Source organism: Pogonomyrmex barbatus, unplaced genomic scaffold (assembly GCF_055798465.1).
Source record: "Pogonomyrmex barbatus isolate J1 unplaced genomic scaffold, ASM5579846v1 scaffold25, whole genome shotgun sequence".
NCBI classification, from domain to species: domain Eukaryota; kingdom Metazoa; phylum Arthropoda; class Insecta; order Hymenoptera; family Formicidae; genus Pogonomyrmex; species Pogonomyrmex barbatus.
The window spans coordinates 396,853-409,941 of NW_028297122.1; the positions used below are offsets into that span (position 1 = coordinate 396,853).

The 13,089-nt window shown below is 37.1% G+C and overlaps 1 pseudogene; it reads left to right on the forward strand.

Annotated features, from left to right (window-relative positions):
- The first annotated feature begins 3,339 nt into the window (after nt 1-3,339).
- On the forward strand, nt 3,340-8,228 carry LOC148936274 (uncharacterized; annotated as a pseudogene).
- The last annotated feature ends 4,861 nt before the right edge of the window (nt 8,229-13,089 follow it).

Sequence of the window (13,089 nt, forward strand, 5' to 3'; positions counted from 1 at the left end):
AAAAGGAGCTTGCAGAACAGCTTGGCGTTACGCAGCAAAGCATTTCCGTACGTTTACATACGATGGGAAAGCTTCAGAATGAAGGCAGATGGGTTCCGCATGAATTGTCCGAAGACAACAAAAATCGTCGGCGTGACACTGCATTCACTTTGCTTCCAAAGTTCCGGAAAAAAGACTTTCTGCACAAAATCATTATAGGCGATGAAAAGTGGATTCTTTATGATAACCCTAAACGTAGAAAATCATGGGTTGACCCTGGTCAACCTTCGACATCGACGCCAAAGCCCAATATCCACGCCAAGAAGGTTTTGCTCTGTATTTGGTGGGATTGGAAAGATGTGTTGTATTACCGGTGGGATTGGAAAGATGAATTGTTACAATCAGGTGAAACAATCACGGCAGACCGCTACCAACAACAATTGACCAATTTGAGCGATGCATTAGAAGAAAAGAGATTTACTGGCCAAGGACGTCGTAAAGTGATAAAGACCTTGCTTCATGACAATGCTCGACCATGTTGCGAAAGCGACTCAGGACCATATCTTTGCGTTAGGCTGGGAACTTCTCCCGCACGCGGTGTATAGCCCAGACATGGCGCCTTCCGATTACTACCTATTCCGGTCGCTGCAGCATCATTTGGCTGATACACATTTCGTGAGATTTGAAGAGATACGAAAATACATTGATGACTTTATCGCTTCGAAGCCGGTGAGCTTCTATCGTCAAGGAATTTGCAAGCTATCCGAAAGATGACAAAAGGTCATTGATGCAAACGGGGAATATTTCGCTGATTAATATTTTTTGTTTGTTTTTGAATAAAGATTGAATTTTACAAAAAAAAGATCAGAACTTTTTTGTACACCTAATACTTGCGATGCGTAACTCGCATTTTCGAGAAAATGCGTTTGCACTATCGGCAAAACGGTATGTTATTACTGCTTGTAATTCGATTCATCAAGATCCAGAGATCTGCAATTCTTAGTATGCCCCGAATTATTATGCCCCAATTTTGGCAAATAATTCTTAATTTATTTTCTGTCGCGCGTTGTTCATTTTGTTTTTTTCAGCAGCATTTTCTATTTTTTATTAGCTGAATGTCCCTGTCTATCGCACCACTGACAAATTAAGAAAGGTTTATTTTGATTAGTACTACGGCATGACTTCGCGTTATGACTGGTTTTAGAGCACAACAGATGATTGTATTTGCTCGTATTACGTTAACAGTTCGACATGATTGTGGGTCGCGCATTCGACATTTACTAGCATCGTGACCACGTTTTTTACAAATCTGACAAATTAGTATTTTATAATTCTGCTGTAAATTTTGGATGAATTTTCTACAGTTACTGGCTAAATGTCCGTCTTTATAACAAATTTGGCAAGTCTCGCGTTGTAAACTAATATTTTGCGTTTTTGCGATATTACCGCCGTAAATCTGACATTGCGAGTAATTCTCTTTCTATGCGTATCGCGTCGGCTACGGTTGCTTTAACATCCATTTGTGGATTTCTTAACATTCTTTTGTTCGATTTCTGGCTTTAATCCCTTGATAAAGTTTGTACACATGTCCTTTTCTAATGAATCCTTAATATTTTGTTTCTCAGGAAGAGAAGGTCCTGAACTTCGATATGCTTCGAGTATTTGCTTTCCCAAAATTTTGACTCTATTTGCGTATGTTATTATGTCCTCATCGTTCCCTTGATAGATACATCCCAATTCCTCTTGTAGTTGATAGACATTTTTCGAAGGACCGTAAATTTGTTTTAAATATTTAGTGAATTGAGCAATACTGTTAAAGTCTTGATCCTGAGTTCGACGTGCTTCTCCGATTATATGCGTAATAATTTTAACAAATTGAGGCTCGGCCTCATCGGGAAACATAGATTTCGCTTCTTCGCAACCCTCGATAAAATAATTCAATGGAATATTTTGTTTGTCAAAGTATGAAATCGCGTTGACGACGTATTTTAGCGTAGCGAAAGGATTATTTTGCGCCATTTTTAAAGATTCCAAATTTTTGTTTTTTTGTCAAAAATATCAGAATTATTACTAGCTGATAATGTTTCGAGTGTGGGAATGTTAGACTCAAATGTTTCGCAAACGGTTTTGAATCGCTCCTCCGCTATCGAAGTGTCCTCCAGAAAAAAGGTGGCGTGTTTGGAAGCGAGAGATTAGAAGGGGTGGATGTGTGTACGGTTTTCGATGTGCCCGGTTTGGGTTTATCGCCACTCTCTAAACTGAGTTTATAAAGTTCATCTACTTCGGACTTATTCGAACTTGACCTCGTACTTATTCCCGCTAAAGATCCCGCACTCAATATCCCGGATGAGCCCCCAAAAATTGTTCTTGTTCTGTTACGTCCGAGGTTCGAGAGGAGAGATAATACTTTTGGTCAGAGAGGGAACTCGAGTGGACGCACAGAATTGTTTTTACTTTCCCAGATCGACCTCGATCTGCGAGTCGAACGCGTTCTAAGAGCACAGGAAACGGGTCAACCTTGGTGACGCTATAACTCTTACTTGCGCTTACTTGCGCATTCTCTCACCGAGAATGATTCGGGGTCAAGATTTTTTTAAAATAAATAAAATGAAACACAATTCGGATTAACTATGATTTAATAATAAAAAAAAGGAAATACAAACATCTCAACTCTACGCTCCTATGAAATAGCAACTGAATACAAATGTTAAAGTGTACATTTAAATATTTTCGTTACATGGAAAACTTTCGTTTACAAAACTTTCATTTACATAAAAAAAACTTTATATAGTTGAGAATCCGGTTGTCTCTAAATTTCCAATTGCTCTAATTGGGGCAAAAAGTTGGTTATGGCGAGCATGTCAATGGGATCGGGTTGAAGGTGTGGCGGAGGATTAGGGTAAGCGCTGCGGAAAGCTTTGACAGGAATGAGATAGGGAAGAGGATCATGGGAAATGTACATAGGGATGGTGTCGTGAGATTGATGTTTCGAGATTTGTCCCCAAAACTGGTTGTCAGCTTAAATTTTCTTTTTATGTAGAAAACTCCCGGTGGATGTGTGGGAGATCGAGGAAATTAGCGGACGAGATGGTAGAACTTCTCCACGTCGAAGTTCTCTGGGGTGCACTGATTTTCGAATTCTGCCGCGGAGCGAAGGGCGGTGGCATACTCTTGTAATGAAATATTTGCGAGTCTTGGTTCTATTTTGATCAACCATTTCGTGACGAATCCGCTTGTTTTGTTTCTCCCAATGTCGCAATGCCCGCTTTGTTTATTTGTTTGGGATGGCCGTTACTTTCGTTTGATTCATTATGATAAATGTAAGAGTTAAGTTAGAGAGAGTGAATGAGTTTGAGAGAGATGAAAGAATTGAGGAATTGTGGTAGGGCAGCTTCACCGAGTCCATCGGCGGCTTGTCAATTTGGAGGAGCCGGGGGAGGCAGCTTCACCGAGTCAGACGGCGACTTGCCAATTTGGAATGTGTGGAGTGATTTAAGGAAACAATTAAGTTAAGATTGAGAACCAAACAGCCAGTCAACCGCGGAAAAGAAAGATAAAGACTTATTTTGTGACAGGGCGTAGGTGATAGACGAGAGCTGTGGTGGGTTGACTGGATCGTGAATCACACGAAAATAAAGTTTCGTGCACAGATTCTAACTGGAAATATATTTCGGCAACAGCTTCGAATGGTCCCGTCCGTGAAGGTGTGGAGCGAAGAGAGAGTGATCCGCTCCAAGTCATGGTTTATAAAGGATTCCGGAAGGGTGAGAATATCTGAGGGCGTGATGAATTTCTGCGTTGGCTGTCGAATGATAGTTTAGAAAAATTGCGAGTATAGTGGAAGGAGGGGAGCGGTGTTCTGTGGATTGTGGTTGTTTTTATGTTTCCGGATTTCCTAGCGAATGACGGAATTAGTTAGTGAAAATTTCACCCACCATTTCACACCCTCAATTATTCATTGATGTGCTTGCCAACGGCCGCTAATCGCTTCTTCTTGATTGGCGTTTCTTTAGTTTCCCCACCAGTTTGGGGAGTCGCCCTCGAACAATCCGACGCGTTTTTCATCCGTTAAGAATTTGATTTTGTTAATATTTCGAATTTTATTAGTATTGTCGCGTTCGCGGCGTTAATTCCCGTGATCGCGATACTCGGCGGAGCGCTCTCGGAAAGGAAGAACACTGTTTTAAGAAAGACTCGCTCTTTATTAAACCAACGGTACAGAAACGCGTCCGGCCACCGCAGAATCCGGCCGTCAAATCTGAAAAACCAGTCGGAGAACGACGCGTTGCCAAGGGCCGATCCTCTATTCGAACTCTTATCGATTGATATTGATTATTTCTTAGCAGCGCCGAACGGAATACCGCACGGCCGCAACACTGCCCCCCTCTTCATAAAATTGTCGTCCCGACAATTCTTCCTCTTTCAAGAACTTCCTCTTAGAAAAGACTTCTCCTGGCGACTTCCTGCCCTACCCTGGGCTGCTGCCTCAGGTTACCGGGCGTCGCTACTTCCAATCCCAGTCTTCTCTACTCTTCAGAAGAATCTTGTTCTTGAAATTCTCGCGCGTTTCACTCTTGACTCTTCGTCTTGAGCTTTGCGCACTTCTCTCTTCTATTTTTCGGGCAAAGTGGGGGTAATCGTCGTGGACCCTTTCGTCTTTCTAAAAGACACACTAAGCCCCTGCCTCGGCATTCGCCCATCGTCCCCCGGAAAAACCACGACTCGGAAAACCGGGGGCGAGGCAGACTTCATTTCAGTTTGAAGCACGAGCTTGAAGATCTTGCTTGGAGCTCAGGCTCGAGGATCTCCCCACGACGCTTCTCACGACGGAAGGAAGCTTAAAGAAAAATAAAACAGAACACAGTAACTCAAAACAATTAACAAGAAATAAAAGTAATGTCGAAATTGGAAAACCGGGCCCCGAAAATCTCTACTTAAAATTCTTCAGGATTGCTCTTATAATTCGAGCAATCTTTAACCTCTTTAAAATCAAAATTTCTCCGCTCTTTTAAACAATTCTCCCTAATAATTTTAATAGCCAAAGCCCTTTCTACTGCGGCCCTCAAAGACGTTAACCCTTCTAGCTGCAATGTCTGTTTAACATTCACATCAGACAATGCAACTACAAATTGAGAACAAGCAATTTTGTCACGAACTCCAGGAGAACATTCAGGATAAGCTAATCGAGATAAACACTCGATATCCGAGCCTAATGCAGCTAAATCTTCTCCGAATTTCTGTTTTCGATTCGTAAATTGATAATAATAATTTTGCGAGGATAAATTTTCTCCAAAACGTAGCTCTAAACGCGCGACCAAATTTTCAAATTGAGAGTTCTCAAAATCCGTGCCCCCTTCCAAACTCGCACGCTCTTTTCCTCGGAGACATGACGCTATTACAACAGCCTTTTTCGCGTTTCCCAAATTATTCGCCCGCGCAATTAAATTAAACTGCGTAAGATATTCGCGCAACGGAACACTACCGTCGTAAATATCGGGCTTAAGTTTCAAGTCGGAATTAAAATTTGAAAAAGGAAATGACTGGCCTGATATCGGACGTTGCGAAATCTCTTCCTGCAGACCGGGCATTGAAAATGTTTCTGTCTCTCGACGAGCGCGCTCCTCCCTCAGAGAGCGAAGCTCCTCCAGCGTTAAGCGAAGAATCTCCTCCAAGTTCGGAGACGCCTCCGGTCCTTCCGCTCGAGTACAGGCCCTTTTTCTCGCAGAGATTACTCTCCGACTTTTCGCCTCTTCCTGTCCAGTCCCCGTCTCTTCTGTTTGTCGCTCCGCCATTATCTCTTACACACACACACACGAATCGAAAAATTCGATCCCGGACGAGCCCCCAAAATTGTCGCGTTCGCGGCGTTAATTCCCGTGATCGCGATACTCGGCGGAGCGCTCTCGGAAAGGAAGAACACTGTTTTAAGAAAGACTCGCTCTTTATTAAACCAACGGTACAGAAACGCGTCCGGCCACCGCAGAATCCGGCCGTCAAATCTGAAAAACCAGTCGGAGAACGACGCGTTGCCAAGGGCCGATCCTCTATTCGAACTCTTATCGATTGATATTGATTATTTCTTAGCAGCGCCGAACGGAATACCGCACGGCCGCAACAGTATGTTATAAATCTGTCGGCGCCGACAAAGCTGTCTTTCACAAAGAATTATTTTTTGATGGCGAGACGTGTCTCGAGAGGAATTTTTGTATATTTGTTTAGAATCTTTCTAGATTGTTTGAGGCGCTTCGTTTCCCGATTAGCAGTCGTTATCTTTCTTCGAAAGAGAAGAATTCGTGAAGTCCCTTAGACGTAACAATATAGTTTAACTACTTTTTCCTTTTCAGGATGTTCCTGATTGTTGGTTGCCGTCCATTGGAGGGGTTGATCTTGCTCGGATTGGTCGCTCCAGAAGTTCCTTCAAAATGCTCCTGATTGTTTCTAGAGTTTCTATTTTCTTCCGCTCCCTACATATGCAGCGGACCAATATTAAATTGTCCGTTTCGCGAAAGTTAATAAATAAATTATCGGTGAGACAGCGTAATAGAATTATGTCTGAAATCAGAAGTATAACTGTGCAAAATCAGTCTTCTTTTTCTTCTAAAACTATTATCAATATTAAGAATAATGTACAAGATATTCATATTCCGTCAATTACGGATTGCAATTCTTCCATTGACATGAATCTCATAAATGATACTTTTAATATGAAACATAATATGAATGTGGAAGAAGATAAACTTTCCTTTTTCTCTTTATGTGTTTCTAATGGCATGACATATCCTCATTGTCATCTAATTCTTTTGAATTATTATTTCGCGAATGTTTAGTATCTTGCTTTGAGTAATCATTTAATCCAGATTCAACAGTATATTATCTGTTCAGATATTCTTCAGACACATTCCTGCTTCTTTGATTTACTGAAAGATTAGTAGTTTTGTCAATACACCGCGAAATCCTGCTATTGTAGTCAACGTAGAACCAGGGGAGTATATCCATTTCGATCTTGAAGCAAAATTAATAGAAAATCTCTGCAATATTCCAACGGTCAAGAAATTAAAATTAGATTTTAATACGGATGGATGTAATTTGAATAAATTAGATAGTACCCATCCAGGTATCCAATTTGACCAATTTAATGCAGAATTGTGAATATGCATATGTGTACAAAGCTTATAGTTATAGATATCTATAAAGATTAACAAAAGATCACAATAGAAATAACATACGATCCTAATATCGTTTTTGAAAAATTTAATCAATACGTTTAAGAAGTTTCATAGCTGATGCATCAGCTATGCTAATGCTTTCATTTTAAATCGTAGCCATGTGTCTAGCCAACTTTGTTCTAAGTGCATATATATATATATATATATATATATATATATATATATATATTGCGATATATATATATATATATACGGAAAGTCCTATTATATCTTTAGTATTAATCATGTTCTAAAACTGATGAAGAGTATACTAGATGCTTAAATGAGGATCATCACAAAAATAGTAAAAGCTCATTATTATCGTTACCAATGGGTTGTATGGTTTCACAAGTACCTTTCGAATATATGCATCTTGTATGTTTGGGAGTAATGAAAAAAACTTTTGTCTGCGTGGATCCATAGTAAATATTCACGCCTATCGAAATTTTCCGAAGATCTATTTCCATTATATGTGAAATATTCTTAGAACATATTGTCCTTTGGATTTCGCGAGACATCCTAGATCCCTCTTGATTATTCTAAATATAAGACAATTGAATTTTGTCAATTTCTGTTGTATACGGATCCAGTGATAATGTATGGTCTATTGGATAAACAATTGTATAAACATTTCTTGTTCTTACATGCTGCTATTAGAGTTTTGGTTTCAAAATCACCAAGACAACAAAATTTGCAGAGTTAGCGCTACAGAAATTTGTTCTTCATATTGAAGAACAAATTCTTTATGATTCAACTTTTCATACATATAATATTTACGGACTCCTTCATCTCACTGACAATGTCAAACATTTTGGTAGCTTGGATTCATTTTCTGCCTTCTCTTATGAAAATAATATGTCTATTTTTAGGAAATATTGTAGAAAGTCGAGTAAACCTCTTCAACAGTTTTTTAATAGAATGGCAGGAAAACAGATTCATGATAACGGATTCATCATAAACGAAAATCGTGAAGTTGATTCTTTCATTCGTGTGTCTATATCGCGTAATAATAAAGGTAGTAATCGTCCTCATATCGTATTATAAGATTCACTTCAAGATTCGAAATATCGTTAAGTATAGATGAACGCGACAATTGCTGTATCTTACGATGGATCTATCTGTATTGTCTTTAACATTTTTATGAATAATATTTTCTATCGTTTAGCTGTAAAAAAATTTTTACAAATTGCTAACTTTTATGATATCGATATAGTATCTTCGGCTCTTCGAGTATATAAGTGTTAAGCAACGAATTCGTTTATATTCATTTGGAACGAAGTATTAACATTTTGCATTTTGCATTAGCAAAATGTTGTAGAATGCCTTTTCAGAATTCTATATCGATGGACAATGATGGAGAGAATCATTTAAAATCATTGCAATATGTGATCGCAGCTATTATACATAGTAGTATACAGAGAGGATGTGAGAACTATTTTTGCAAATTTTTCGAAATTTTATTTTATATAGGTTTAAAAAAAATGATACTCTTCTTTTGCGCATTATATTTTATAATATTTTTCTTTACTTTCTCTTTTTTGTTTTATACATTATTTTAAACTATATTTGCAAGTATTTTTTATTATTTTACCATTCTACATTTTACTTTGTTGTGAATTTAATTTTTTGCTTTTCCGCTATAATTTTTATTTGCTTCTGCTTTTCCTAGGTAACGTATATTATATTTGCATGTTTATCATCTATTTTCTTAATAATCTCACTATGTCGATGTGATTCAAGTATACGTCATCAACATAATGTTATTAGTTTAATTGTCTGTCTTTTTTAATTAAATTGCTTTTAAGATTAAGAAACAAGTTAAATAATTATACAAATTATACGATTTATGAAGATAGAAAAAATTTTAAATTTAAAAGAGAGAACAAAAGATGGGTATATTTCAAAACTTACTTTTTATAAGAAAATAAAAAAGTCACCAAGTGTATGCGAAGTGTGTATATGAAAAATTATTATATGAAAGTGTTATTTTTTAATAGAAAAAATATATGTCTTTATATATGTTAATAAGGGCACTCTGTGCACTTAGATGTTTAGGTCTTTCTTTATTTAATCCTAAAATATATGTTTATCTCATTCCAAAAAATACTGAGAAGTGCAAGCAGACATGAACAAGTTTAAAGTTATGCGCTCGACAAAAATTATATAATACTATTAATATAATACTATTACACTATTGTCCTAACCTTTTGTCAAAGCACGAACAACTGTCACAACGATCTTCGCGACAGCAACTCACAAAGTTCATTACTATCATTATTTTTCGCATCCGTACCCGCAACCGCAGCTTAGTCATACACGCACACACAACCGCACCGCACACGCACACACAATCGCACGCGTACAAGAATAATTTCTTTTTTCTTAAGTTACCACATATATTTGCAATTAGCAAAATAAGAAATATTAACAGAATGATATGAAATAGTACGAAACAAATTAATTTTTAATTCCATATTTCTTATATCAATAAGCTTTTCTTTCAAAATCAATAACAAAACTTTAAAAAAAAAGGCAAAAAAAGGTAAGGTAAATGTCGATCAAGAGTGGATTTCTATTATTTATTAATTATTTATGCTTCTGCTTACTCGTCTATTTCTTTAATTATTTTTAATATCTTTATAAATCTAATGTGTTTCTACTATTTAATTTAAATACTTATTTTCTATATCCATTTTATATATTATATATTTATTTAATTAATAAATATAGTTATAATATTTAATTCATAAAAATATATATATTAGTATATGTATATAAGCGTCCAAATACGATAGCATGACAGTGGCCGCTCATATACATAGACGATGTTCGGGAAAAAAAGAGACAATAGAGCATACGTCTGTGTCCTTCTACCGTCCGACGCTAGCCAAAGTGTGGCAGGTACACGTACACGACCACTCGCTTGTGTTTGTGCTGTAACGTGCTGTAGTGGTCCCGAGTTGGCATCATTGGTTGGAACCGTAACTCCATCAATTTTGCTGCCAAAACTCCGGATGAGCTGGTGCGTTTCGATGAAAGAGAACTTTCTTGTGGTTCAATCGTGGACGTTTTTCTTGCAACTCAGTTTTCAGTCCAATAACGATGAATAATAATCACCTGTAATAGTTTTACTCTTTTCCATATAGTCGATGAAATTATTATTTCTTGCAAATCCCAAAAGACAGTCGTCATAATCTTCTCGGCTGAAGGAATGGTCTTCGCCTTCTTTAGTGCAGATTCCTCGCTGGCAATTCATTGTTTGGACTGTTCTTTGGTCTCAGGCATGTAGTAATCCATGTTTCATCCACAAAGACGAAACGATGCCTAAAGTCTCGTGGATTCCACTGAACAACAGCTGCAAACATTCCTTGAAACACTTCACACGATTTCGTTTTTGATCAATTGTGAGCAATCGCGGCACTCATCTTGCAGATAACTTTTTCATACCCAAATGTTGCAAACTATTATGTACCCGTTCACTCGAAATGCTCACAGCACTAGCAATCTCACACATCTTGATTCTTCTATCATTCATTATCATATCATGGATTTTATCAATGATTTCTAGTAGCCTCAACAGAGCGTTCAAAACGTTCAGCGTCACTTGTGTTCATATGCCACTCCGAAACGTTTGAAATCATTTATAAACTATTCTAATCGAAGGTGTAGATTCACTATAATGTTTATTAAGTTTTTTTTTAGTCTCCTGAGATTTGCCTTTCATAAAGTATGCTTGATCAACACACGAACTTCTTTTTCATCCATTTTTTAGAAATCATTCGACTTCCTTGATTCAGACAAACGCCAAATACAGAGAAATAGAGCAATCTGGCTGAAACTTGGTCTGTGTTCTTTTAAGAAATGCTACTAACTAAAAATAACCCCGACATAACAGTGATGTTATCTTTCTGACGGACTTTTTAAACTGCCCTCATATATTAGTGTGTGATAAAATAATATATGTAATAAACAATGTATGTAATAATGACCGCGATCGGTCTTACATCTCGGGTGTAGACATTAAATATTTTACAATATATATATATATATATATATATATATATATATATATATATATATATATATACCAGGTGTATGCATAAGTTTGTTCCGGTTTAACTAAGAGATGTCGCCAGCGAAAAGTACGCAGCGTATTAATTTGACACATACATCATTTTGTTCGTCTGACATTTAAAACTACAAACACATACAAGTTGAGTCCGCCAAAAACTAGTGTCTTTGTTTTATCGTTCAGTGATCATGTCGAGTTTTGTGCCTGAAAAAGAACATTTGCGGCACGCATTGCTTTTTTTATTTAATCAAAAGAAAAAGACTGTTGAAAGTCATCGTTTGCTGGTAGAAACATATGGTGAACACGCTCCATCGATTAGAACATGGTGAGACATGGTTTCGACAATTTAAAAGTGGTGATTTCAATGTGAAAGACAGTGAGCGCTCTGGTAGACCACAAAAATGCGAAGACGAGCAATTGTAGGAGTTATTGGATGATGACCCAACTCAAACTCAACGGCAATTAGCAGAAGCATTACATGTATCTCAAGAAACAATCAGCAGACGTTTACGAGCAATGAGAAAGATCAATAAACTCGGTAAATGGGTCCCACACGATTTGAATGAATGTCAAATGGAAAATCGCAAAGTCACTTGTGAAATGCTGCTTCAACGCCACGAAAGGAAATCATTTTTGTATCGAATTGTGACGGGTGACGAAAAATGGATTTATTTTGAAAACCCGAAGCGGAAAAAATCGTGGCTTTCACCTAGCGAAGCCGGTCCATCAACACCAAGGCCAAATCGTTTCGGCAAGAAGACCATGCTCTGTGTCTGGTGGGACCAGAGCGGTATTGTGTATTATGAACTCTTGAAGCCCGGCGAAACCGTTAATACACAACGCTATCGCCAACAAATGATTAATTTAAACCACGCATTAATCGAAAGACGACCGGAAAGGGTCAGAAGACATGGCAAAGTGATTTTGTTACATGACAATGCGCCGTCTCACACAGCAAAACCAGTGAAAGACATCTTGAAATCGCTTGGATGGGACATCCTTCCACACCCGCCGTACTCCCCAGACCTGGCGCCATCTGACTATCACCTCTTCGCATCAATGGGGCACGCGCTCGCAGAGCAGCACTTCAGCAATTTCGAGGAAGTTGGAAAATGGCTCGACGAATGGTTTGCCGCAAAAGACAAGCAGTTTTTCTGGCATGGTATTCATAAATTACCTGAAAGATGAGCGAAATGTGTAGAAGCTGATGGCCAATATTTTGAATAAAAAAAAATTAATTTCCCTTGAAAATTACGTGTCTTTTTTTACTAAAAAACTGGAAAAAACTTATGCATATATATATATATATATATATGCATATATATATATATATATATATATGTATATATATATATATATATATATATATATATATGCGCAGTATATACAGTATATATACACAGTATATAAAATCTTGATATCGTTAAAACGATATTTATTTTTATTATTAAAAAAAATTTTACAATATATATATATATATATATATATATATATATATATATATATATATATTGTAAAATATTTAATGTATGTCATGCAACTGGGTTCATAGTCGAGGATTCGTTTGGGAACACACATTGGGTGTTGCTTACGAGCCACAATTTTGCTGATTGTTTGCCAGTGACACTGGTTTTTTGTTCTCCTATTTTTCTGTAAGATTGCTTCTTTGCGCTAAAGATGGCTTGAAAATGAGCCGAGTTCGCTTATTACATTACTGTATATGTTTTAATTCAAATTATTATTAAATTATACGCAATAAGATCCGCGCTTGACTCTTACTAGTCCTTTACTTTTTGTTAATTATTTTTATTTAAAATTCACTTTTGTTTTTTA